We start from the raw sequence: 12,271 nt of genomic DNA on the forward strand, positions 1-12,271 counted from the left end.
GCCCCCCTATTGCCCGATCTTCAGTTCGTGCAGGCAGTCTCATTGTCCTCCATTCCCAAGAGCCCATTCCTGCTCCTCTGAGGGATGAAACATATCTACGGGCAGGAATTCTCACAATAATGTTGTGAGATCGCGCCCCCACCCCACCCCACTCTTGTGAGGGTGTCTACCTGGCTAGACTCCGATTAGTTTGGACTGCGGCAGTGTTTTTCGAATGTCCACCCACCACATGGGATATTGTGCTGCAACTCGGGTTCCAGGTCAACCTCAAGTGAAGAAGGGGAAGATTTCCAAGGTCTTGACAGTCTCAACTCAAATGAGTTTTGTACTTTGGAACGAATGTTGCTAACTTTGCTAAAGCAGGCCATCTGTATTCTGTTAGCAGGGAACAGAAGATCACAGTGGTATAGTTGGTGAGGGAACATTCTTTGGAGAATGGTTAATGTTTGAGCAGTTCAACACTGCAACCAATCCAGGTGTACACTAGCTTGGAATCTTGTCATTGTCATCATCCTTTAAAGTGTAGAAGGGAATATTCTAAATGGAATAGCCAACAGAATGGATAAGAGCTAAATTTCCCAGCCTAGAAAACCTCAAATTCTGTAGAGTGAATTTTTCACCGACCTTCAAGAGAACCCAAAACATCTGAATGACAGAACCAACTCCTGAGGACTAAACTGTGTGACTACAACTATAAACATCAGTGGCTAATTTCTCCACAGGGCTCTAGGCCTAGCACCTACTGCCATTGGTTCTAAATTCAGTGTTGCAGGTGGAAGTTGGATTTTCCATTGGCTGAAAGCTGGAGTTAAAATCCTCAGCAGGATTTTTTTTTGGCTGATGAGCCCATTAAGGACAATTAAGGCACTGCCAAGTGGTGACTTCTACTTAAAACTGGAGTAAAAATAATGGCAGCAAATGTTGCACAGTTTGCACAATGTGGTGACAGAACAACCAATCATACAGCCAAGCCAGCTCAAGACTGTGATACAATCAAGAGATTCAGATAAAGCATTGCCATTTCTTATATTTAGTGGAGTGCTGCAGAAGACAACGAGCTGAAAGGCAGCAGAGGACTGAAAGATAATACAAACTGTTTAGAGCCCTCATAGCCTCTGACATCAGACACCCAATATCCTACCTCAGGATTTCAGAGCTAAAGAAAATATGGTGCTGAGGAGAACAGAGTACAGTTTCCATTGCAATTACTTACTTTGGTGCCTTTCATGGTGCCAATGTTCATTGAGGGACCTCATCAATGCTTCTCCTGGTTTCAAACACCACATTGACATGGTGTGTCACCTCTTCCCACCAAGTCAGTGGCTTGTAGTTGTTGTATAACCTGCCAACCTGAATGTTCATTGTTTGGTCAGTAAAACACGCTTTCCTTGTAGAAGAAGCAGCCACACTCATTTCTGTCCCTCCACCTTTCATAACTTGTAGGGCTGTTAAAGCATTTAATATGTACCCTGCAGTGATTGGCGTTTTAGTGATGCTAACCTGAGCAGCACAATGTTGTTACAACTGCATGCAGTTACAACAGTGACCACTAATTATTTGCCTAATTAGCAGCTTTGTCAACAAGTCCAGAAGTGGAAGAGCTCGCCCCAGAAAAAACATTTATAGTCCACATCCAAAACCAATTTTACATTCCATTAACTTACACCCCAAAAAATGTTGTTACGTTACTGAAAGATGGTCTGTTGACATTAATAAAGGATGGTGTGATTGAAACTAAGTTGCATTTATAGATCTTCCTGCCTTTGATGGTCTTGGAAAGGAGGAAGAGAAGAGGAGGTGGAGGAAGAGAAGGAGGGAAAGAAAGTAAGTGCTTCATATCCACTTAATTGCTTTGTTGAAGTGTGATTACTGTTGAATCCGTATCCTAGGAACATTAGGAACAGTAGTAGGCTATTCAACCACTCGAGCCTGCTCCGCCATTCAATTAGATCATGGATGATCTGTACCTCAACACCATTTACATTTTAGCTTCATATCCCTTGATCCACTTACCTAAGAGTAGTATTCGACCATTCCTGTTGGCACACCATGGTGACAGAACAACCCATCATACAGCAAAGCCATCTCAAGACTGTGATTCAATCAAGGGATTCTGATGAAGTCATATACCTTGATAGTGAAACTCGAGTAGCTTAGGAATCCCAATACTAAAATATCTAAAAGTACCCCAATATCTCGCTGTGCCATCCATCATTATGTATAATGAGGCGCGTGTTGGACATTTTTATTCTGTTTGCAAGACTTTGCAATTGCACCAGGGTCCTATGTGTCAGCCAGGCTCAGTGGTAGCACTCTCGCCTCTGAGTTAGCAGGTTGTGGATTCAACTCCCACTCCAGAGACTTGAGCACAAAATCTAGGCTGACACTCCAGTGCAGCACTGAGGGAGCGCTGCACTGTCGGAAGTGCCGACTTTCAGATGAGATGTTAAACCACTCTCAGGTGGACGTAAAAGATCCCATGGCACTATTTTAAAGAAGGGAAGGGGAGTTCTCCCCAATGTCCTGGCCAATATTTATCCCTCAACCAACATCTTAAAAAGCAGATGATCTGCTCATTTATTTCATTGCTGTTTGTGGGACCTTGATGTGCGCAAATTGGCTGTCATGTTTCCTACAACAGTGACTACGCTTCAAAGTACTTCATTGGCTTAAAAGCACTTTGGGACGTCCTGAGATTGTGAAAGGCACTGTATAAATGCAAATCTTTCTTTCTTTATTTCTTTACAGCTGCCAACATCACATCAACAACCTAAATAATTTTGCCCCAATTATTTTGTGGATATAAAGATGATTTTTTTAAAACTCTTGTTCTTTATTAATAAAAATGGATATAAAAAAGATTAATCATAGCTGAGGAAGTTTATGCTATATTTTATATAGTTTTTGTAGAGGTAAACTTAAGAGCTACCAGTAATGCATTAGGATGTTCAAAGGTGTTTGCAGGAAAATTGCCTGCTGTTTAAAATATGAAAACTGTATGTTCATTATATGATATTCATATAGACAAATAGCTAGGAGCATCAATCTAATGATTATATTTTTTTGGAAACATAACATCACGTTAGTCAGTTGATCATGGCCTGGTCAGCATTAGGAGTGTTACAAATGACCTCACTGTCCCTAAAGTCAGGAGAGGAGAAGAGGGAAGAAAATCAAGTCAGGATTCCAACTCATGTCCGTTATCTAGTGGCGCCTATGGGAAAGCATGTGTGCACAATCAGCCTCTCCCTCCAACTCAAACTGACTACAAACACACCCTGTCTAGATACATATATGAAGACTCAAGCTAGGTACCAGAAGGTCCTGGGCCGTGTGAACACACACTCCAGCTATAGGCCATGGCTCGGAATTTGCTCCAAAAATAACAGAGAGCTGAACAGCGCTCACCGTTATTTCAGGGCAAATGGAAGAGCAACTTCCGGCGAGCGCAAATGCACAGTCAAATGCGCAAATCCGGAAGTTGCTCTCCGAGATTCCCTGCTTGTTTGAAAGCTGCGTGGGAAGGAGATCTCGCCAGTGAAATGAATGGACCAGCACAAAGTTGCTGCACTGCCCAGCTGGAAATGAACTAATCTACACATAAAAAGGTACGCTGGGTTTTTTAGGTCTAAACTAACTTTTAACATGTGGTAAGTCTTAATGACTTCCAAACAACCTCTCTGGCACTGAAAATTAACTTTTAAAATATGGAGTCTCATTCCTTCCGATTTTAATTGTTGGAGATTTTTTAATTTTTTTTTTACTTTTTATTTCTGTCTCTTTTATCTCTGTCTTTTAATTCAATATTTCTTACCCTCTCTTTATTTCGCTTTCTCTAACTGATTTTACATTGAATTAACTGTTGTAGCTTTCACTTCCTGGTTCTGTGTCTGCGCGGCTTGCCGAGGATGCTCCAATCTGATTGTTTGAAGGGACACAGAGATCCTTTCCCCACTCACACAGCTCACAGATGCCCGGGAGAAGATGCTGCACTTTTTGCAGCTCAGCATTAGAGGAAGTTCCCGCACTAAAGTCCGTGGATCGTTTGTGGGTAAGTTTAAATCTAACGAGCGGCGGGCGCCGTTTGATTGCTGCTCAGAGCAAATTCCGAGCCCATATCTTCAGAATAGGAGAGAAAAATTGGAGTGGAGAATAGAGAGGAGAAAGGAGAGAGGAAAGCAGAGGAGGAGGAGGAGAGCGGAGAGAGGAGTAGAGGTGAGGGAATATGCTATTGACCCTCCAAAGAATATAAATCCAGTTATTGGTGATGACTGAACAGGTAAGTTATTGCAATTATTATTTCAGATTCTCCTACCCTCTGGCGGTCTGCCCATGAATGTAGATTTTTTTAATATTTGGAACATCAATAGTTACGGAGGCTTTTGAAGATTTCATTCTCCCTGCCCTTCCGGAGAGAAAAAAAAAGACCTCCAGTGTACCTGCCAGTGCTCTCCGGGGAGTGAAGCTCGTATTTATTCTTTAATCTTCCACTCTATTTTCATACATTAAAAATTAAATAACTGACGGGAAAGCAAGCAGAGAGGAAAGCAAATCACAGGCCAAAATCAGAAGGTTTATCTGGCAGCCAAGGCTGGCTGGCTGGAGCCTGCTATGCTACTGTAAGCGCTCAAATCGCTTAGAAAACTGTTTATAGCTGCTTCTCGCTGGGGTTCTCCATGGAGCTTAATTGGCACTGATCTGAGACATTTATGCTTGGTGCCAGATAGCCGAGGCCATGTGCCAATCAATACAACTTTTTTAAAATATTTAAAATAAAACAATTAAAACAAGTCCACAAGCAAAAGGGACACTTTTCAGGTCGCACTTCTCCGGCTCGGGCTCCCAATGTCTGAGAACAAGTACTTTAGAAGCCGTATAACACGGTACAAAAAGCCCAGGACAAAACGAGAGGGGGTTATCAACAGCGGCGAGGAGCCGAGGCCAAAACATTTTTTTTTACATTTCTACTCTTTCTAGGTTGTTCTTGGTAGAATTAACCCCACCCACCAAAAAAAAAGTCTTTAAACAGACTGGAGATTTCTACCAAGAGACATGTTTGTCTATCCACATGTTATTTCATACGTGACAAATGACCCCTTTCTTTCTCTGTATATTCCACAGACTAAGGGCAAATGTCCAGGGGCGGGTACTGCGGTTAATCACCGGCTCCGTTCACTTGCAGACATTATTTGTATATTTCAAGGTGGAAAGTCTCGAAGCGCCTTGTGCACCATCTAATTCTTCCATCGGCTGTTTTCACTGTCGCTGTAGCAGTTTTATCTCGCCCTGTTATGATTGCTGCAATCAAGCTATCTGATTGGCCGAGGTCGAGGAATACGTGATCAAAACCCTACATTTCTTTTTTTTAGAAATGAATTTAACAGACGACCTCCTCACACAAGTTCTCCAAAGTCCCACCGCTCTGACTCCCCATTGCCTGCTTTGGCCCTGTCTACTTATGGTTCATAATGTACATTCCAGGGCGTTTTCGTGCTGGAATATTGGGACCATGAACTGATTAAAAGTAACCGGCTGCACGTCGTGATTTAATCAGCCTCTTCAGTGTTCTGTTCCAGTTTAAACATGCTGGAATGGCCATTATAACACATCGTGGTTGTTCCTACTCAAGAACTTGGTAGAAAAGAAAGACATAGCACCTTTCACAAACTCAGGATGTCCCTAAGTGCTAAGTGTTGTAATATAGGAAAAGAGGCAGCCAACATGCACACAGCAAGTTCCCACAAACAGCATTGAGATACAGAGCCAGATAATCTGTTTTAGTCATGTTGGTTGAGTGATAAATATTTCCCAGGACACCAGAGAAGAACTCCTCTACTCTTCTTCAAAATAGTGCCATGGGATCTTTTATGTCCACCTGAGAGGGCTCAGTTTAATGTCTTACCTAAAAGGCAGCACTCCCTCAATAGGGCATTAGGGTGTCAACCTAGATTTTTATGCTCAAGCCCCTGGAGTGGGACTTAACCCCACAACCTTCTGCCTCAAAGACAAGAGTGCTACCAACTGAGCCACAGCTGACATGTTATTGTTATTATAACCCATCATGGTTGTTCGTATTGGGAAGCAGATTCCAATGTCCTGATCTTGCCATTACAAACTAATGTTCCCTTCCCTGGACATACCAGTTTTTAATTCAATGTGTTTTTTTAACCCCCAAGTATCTGTTTTTTTTAATAATGACTTGCTGCACCATCTATTTACAAGTGCCATGCTCTGAGCAGGCAGCTTCAAGTCAACAAGAGGTGAACGGTGGGATGGTTTAGTATATATGAAATTCGTTTTGAATTCAAAAAGTGAATCGTTGCTGGGAGTGGATTTAGGCAACCCTAGTGTTTCCACTGATTGAAAAATGGAACTGAATTTTAAGAAGGTGTTTTGATAAAGGAAAAACCACATTTGGCCTGGTGAAAGGTGAATTGGGCTTGCAGTTTAGCCACTGCCATATCGCAAGTTTTCATGACTGCTTCCTATTTATTTCGGTGAAAGAGAGCATGTACATTTCAAATGTAGACACACTCACTTTGAGATGACTGCACTTCTCCTATTGATTTACATACTTGTTGAACCTGTAGAGCCAAGAACCCACTTACGGCAAACGGCCGACAGTATTTTATTAAACGTGCTGTACTTTCTATTTCTTTCAACAATAACTTGCATTTATGTAGCGTCTTTAACGTAATAAAACGTCCTGAAATTGACACCGAGCCACATAAAGAAATATTAGGACAGGTGACCAAAAGTTTAGTCAAAAAGGTAGGTTTTAAGGAGCATCTTAAAGGAGGAGAGAGATAGCTAGGCGGAGGGGTTTAGAGAGGGAATTCCAGAGCTTGGGGCTAGGCGGCTGAAGGCACAGCTGCCAATGGTGCAGCAAAGGAAATCGGGGATGCACAAGAGGCCGGAATTGGAGGAACGCAGAGCTCCCAGAGGATTTTAGAGCAGGAGGAGATTAGAGAGATGGAGAGATAGAGAGGGGCGAGGCCATGGAGGAATTTGAACACAAGGATGAGAATTTTAAATTCAAGGTGTTGCTGGACTGGAGCCAATGTAGGCCAGTGAGCTCAGGCATGATGGATCAGTGTAAAGTACACAAGACATTAAAGGAACTTTTTCTAGAGGGAGCATTTGATCTTCTCTTCTGTGGAGTTGGAAGTGCAGGTCTTCAACTGCTGGCCTCTCTTCAACCCCATACTGAACCCTGAACATATGAGCACTTGGTCTCATAATGCATTTCAACAACAATTATCCCAAGTTCAAGTTTCGTCCATACACTGGCCTTCAGCATGGTGGATGGACCTACACAGCACAGCTTACGTTATGCCAGCTATATTGATATTCTAGGTGTCAAAGTCCAATGCATTGGCTCATCGTCAACTGCTCAATCAAGGTCCTTGTGAAGGGCTTTGGTAAAATGGTGTGTGTGTGCCATGAGGCTCACTCCACCTCCAGGGTACTAAATGGTGGGATGGTGTAGGCCAGCACAGAGGCGGATGGGCCATAGAAATCCAGCCAAGATTATGTGCTCAAGTCTCTGAGGTGTCCCTGTGAATGGATCCATAGTGTTGTATTACTGGCGCTGTGTTATTGGTGCTCCCCTTTTTGGATGAGAATCTTTCATCCTTTCGGGGGACAGCAGTCTGCTACCCTGGTCCAGTACCCTTCCTCTCTGCCACCACTTTCCCATTTTGGGCATCATCAATGGGGGGAGGGGGTCACTTACTCCCTATGCATTACACACCCTGCAGTCTTACTTGCTAAACTGGACTAAAGAGCTTTGAGAAGTCATCTGATTAAGGAAAGATTAGAAAGGCTTCATGCATTACACACTTGAACTGCAGATATGAAATTCGTGGGGATTAAGGAACCACATATGATTTGGAATTTGAGTCACCTGATATCATATTGTACATCAGGCATTGGTTCCAATGCAGTTATAATGGGAAAACTAGGGAAGAAGAACAAAGTGCAAATGGCAGTTGGCACTAAATTCTGCAACTGTTTCCACAGCCATTGCGTGTCAGAGGGACCCTGGTTCTGAGAAAAGCTTCCACCAGAAACTTTAACCCATCTTTCTCTTTCAGATGCTAATCAGTCCACTATGTATTTTCTGTTTCTTGTAACATTAAAATTTTGGAAGACTCAACACAGTAGCCTGAAAAATCAATTTTCCATTCAGAATACTCATAATTTTTCTTTAAGTCTCTAAGCTCCGTTCCTTCTAACTCATTCATTCACATCAAGATATTGGAACTGTTAGGGTCTCATTCATGTTATAGGTTGCTAACATTGGAGTGTACTTCAATCAAGTGTTTGCACTCTGTCTGAATTAATGTCCAAGTCAATTCATAGTGAACGTTGAAGTGCTTCATTGAATTTGTTCAGTAGTCCACTTGTTATCTTATTGCTGGCTTCCTGGGTGGATGATTCTGGGTTCCAGTCCCAGTGATGTCACAGTTGGGATGGATTATGTCAGCTCTCTGCCAGGCCATTAGGGCACTACGTTTGTGATAATGCAATGTTCCATCTCAAGTAAGGGGGAAACGCTAACATTGTCCATCTTGCCTGTTAGGAGTACATCACTGTCAGATGATGGCACAACACACTTGGCACTGTCCTGTAGAAACTTGTGGTATTTCAGGTAAAAGAGGTTGTGTAAAGGCTAAAAGCTGGTGCCAAAGGCAAACACTATTAGAGACAATTCAAGCCACATAGTTGATTCCTTTTTATGTTTCATTCATTGGGTAACTGGCACCATAGCTGTGCCAGAAACTTTACATGCGAATGGCAAGTTTCAATGCACTTTACATCATTGTGCCGTGTACTTCTTGCCATAATCTTTGCTATAACAATGCTACCCCTTTAAATGTCTGTGGAATTCATTTTGGCTCCACTGCTTTCAAGCTGGAGCAGTTTTGAAACCAATAAAGGAGGCAATGGAATCTTGAGGTGGGGCGTCTTCAAAAAGGGACCTAAAAAATTAAGGAAAAAATAGAAATTATTACAGCATCACTGCTAAACTGAGCAGCAAGATCTTGCTGCCCAATACAAGTTAAACGTTTTGGTTGTATTATGGTTTACACTCAAATAGGCACAACGTTTATCTGCAATTAGAGCATAGGTTTTTGAACTGGGTGTCCTGGTGATCTGAAAGGGCATCAGGTTTCTGTATAGTCTACTTTTAACTCAAAGTTGCTTAATTCAAATTTCAAATTTTTAGCACTAAATTTGCTATGACATTTAAAGAAAGGACTAGCATTTACATAGCACCTTTCATCTCCTCAGGATGCCCCAAAGTTCTTAACAGCCAATTTAAAGTTACTGTTATAGAAACATAGAAACATAGAAAATAGGAGCAAGAGTAGGCCATTCGGCCCTTCGGACCTGCTCCGTCATTCAAAATGATCATGGCTGATCGTCTAACTCAGTGCCCTGTTCCCACTTTTTCCCCATATCCCTTGATCCCTTTAGCACTGAGAAATATATCTATCTCCTTCTTGAATACATCTAATGACTTGGCCTCCACTGCCTTCTGTAGTTGAGAATTCCACAGGTTCACCACCCTCTGAGTGAAGAAATTTCTCCTCATCTCGGTTCTAAATGGCATACCCCGTATCCTGAGAATGTGACCTCTGGTTCTGGACTCCCCAGCCATCGGGAACATCCTCCCTAGTCTGTCTAGTCCTTATAATGTAGGGAAACACAGCAGACAATTTACAACAAGCTTCCACAAATAGCAATGAGACCAAATAATCTATTTTAGACAGTGCAGCATAGCACTGAAGTATCAGTCTAGATTATGTGTTCAAGTCTCTGGAGTGGGGCTTGAATCCACGGCCTTCTGACTTAGAGGTGAGAGTGCTATCACCAAGCCAAGGCTAACACTTGATAGAGTAAATAAAGAGAAACTGTTTCCACTGGCAGGAGGGTCAGTAACCGGAGAACACATATTTAAGATAATTGGCAAAAGAATTAGGGGGGAGATGAGGAGAATTTTTTACGCAGCGAGTTGTTATGATCTGGAATGCACTGCCTGAAAGGGTGGTGGAAGCAGATTCAATAGTAACTTTTAAAAGGGAATTCGATGTATCTTAAAAAGTAGAAAAAATTTTCAAGGCTCTGGCCTCCTGTGCAGCCCACTCTCTCCATTCTACCATCGGCAACAGCGCCTTCACCCTCTCAGCCCTGCTCTCTGCACTTTCTAAACTCCCTCCATCTTCCTCCCCTTGCCCCCACCTTTAATCGCCTTTGCAAAACCTATCTTTTTGAACTTGTTTTCAGTTGTGGTGCCGAACATTCCCACCACTGCTCGACATCTGCTTCTCCTCTGTGAAGCGACTTGGGACATTTTCTACTCTACAGTTAACGTTGAATAATGTTGAATCACTCACCAACAGAGTGACTGCCCTCAGCCCTCTTGCTCTCTGAAGACCTCATGGCAGATGCATACTCAATGTTCTGGGGGTCTGCCTCTAAACCAGGGAAAGGGTATAATGCTCTCAGATTTGCTGCTCAAATCCAAGCATTCTTAAACTTTATAGTGCCCCGATTCCCTTTATTATATTAGTTTTAGTCCTGTTTTACAAAAAGGTTTCTAGTACACTCTTTACTGCACTGTGCTTTACCACTCACACTTTCAGGTTGCTAGTGAAAAGCTTGTTGAATTCGTATGTGTAAATACAGAAAAAAGTGTTCTCATAGTGTGTTTGGCATGTCTTGTAGATAAGGTATTTTCTCTGCTACTCTGCATTATAGCACAGCAGGCTCTCCATTTTTCTAAGATCATACAACAGAGGCAGGAGGGTTGGATCTTGAAACTTGGGGAATGTTTCATATCCCTCCATGGCCTCACTCCTCCTTATCTCTGTAACCTCTTCCAGTGCTACAAGCCCTCACACACAAATTTTTCATTCCTGCGACTCTGCCCTCTTGCGTTAAACTGTGGCTTAGTGGGTAGCACTCTCCGCTATGATTCAGAAGGCTGTGGGTTCAAGTCCTACTCTAGAGACTTGAGCACATAATCTAGGCTGACACTCCAGTGAAGTACTGAGGCAACACTGCACGATCGGAGGTGCTGTCTTTCAGATGAGATGTTAAACTGAGGTCCCGCCTGCTCTCTCAGGTGGACGTACAGGGTCCTCTGCCACTATTTCAAAGAAGCGCAGGGGGGTTCTCCTTGGTGTCCAGGCCAACAATTTATCCCTCAACCAACATCACTATCAGATTATCGGACATTATCATATTGCTGTTTGTGGGACCTTGCAGTGCGTAAATCGGTGGCCGTGTTTCCTATATTACAACAATGACTACACTTCAAAAGTACTTCATAGAATCATAGAAAGGTTCAGCACGGAAGGAGGCCATTCGGCCTGTCGAGTCCATGCCTTCTCTATGCAAGAGCAATCCAGCTAGTCCCACTCCCCCGCCCTATTCCTGTAGCCCTGCACATTTTTTCCTTTCAAGTACTTATCCAGTTCCCTTTCGAAAGCCATGATTGAATCTGCCTCCACCATCCCCTCAGGCAGTGCATTCCGGATCCTAACCACTCGCTGTAAAAAAGATTTTCCTCATGTTACCTTTGGTTCTTTTGCCAATCACCTTAAATCCATGTCCCCTGGTTCTTGACCCCTCTGCCAATAGGAACAGTTTCTCTCTATCTATTCTGTCTAGACTCTTCATGATTTTAAATACCTCTATCAAATCTCCTCTCAATCTTCTCTGTTGCAAGGAGAACAACCCCAGCTTCTCCAGTCTATCCACGTAACTAAAGTCTCTCATCCATGGAATCATTCTAGTAAATCTTTCCTGCACCCCCTCTAAGGCCTTCACATCTTTCCTAAAGTCTGGTGCCCAGAATTGGACACAATACTCCAGTTGTGGCCGAACCAGTGTTTTATAAAGGTTCATCATGACTTCCTTACTTTTGTACTCTATGCCTCTATTTATAAAGCCCCGGATCCCGTTTGCTTTCTGAACTGCTTTCTCAACCTGCCCTGTCACCTTCAACAATTTGTGCACATATACCCCCAGATCTCTCTATTCCTGTACCCCTTTTAGAATTGTGCCCTCTAGTTTATATTGCCTCTCCGCATTCTTCCTACCAAAATGTATCACTTGCATTTTTCTGTGTTAAAATTCATCTGCCACGTGTCTGCCCATTTCACCAACCTGACTATATCCTCTTGCAGTCCATCACTATCCTCCTCACTATTCACTACGCTTCCAAGTTTTCTGTCATTTGCAAATTTGGAAATTCTGC

At 42.8% G+C, this 12,271-nt stretch overlaps 1 protein-coding gene across 15 annotated transcripts in view; it reads right to left on the minus strand.

Annotated features, from left to right (window-relative positions):
* Positions 1-2,915: 2,915 nt before the first annotated feature.
* LOC137335989 (ice nucleation protein-like) overlaps positions 2,916-12,271 on the minus strand; it is a 489,293-nt gene continuing 479,937 nt past the window's right edge. For all 15 annotated transcript variants that reach the window (XR_010966561.1, XR_010966565.1, XR_010966552.1 and 12 more), the window contains one exon: positions 2,916-8,984. The gene's annotated coding sequence lies outside the window, so the exon portion shown is untranslated. The remainder of the gene's footprint in view (positions 8,985-12,271) is intronic.

The sequence above is a fragment of the Heptranchias perlo genome, chromosome 2 (genome assembly GCF_035084215.1).
Source record: "Heptranchias perlo isolate sHepPer1 chromosome 2, sHepPer1.hap1, whole genome shotgun sequence".
NCBI lineage: Eukaryota > Metazoa > Chordata > Chondrichthyes > Hexanchiformes > Hexanchidae > Heptranchias > Heptranchias perlo.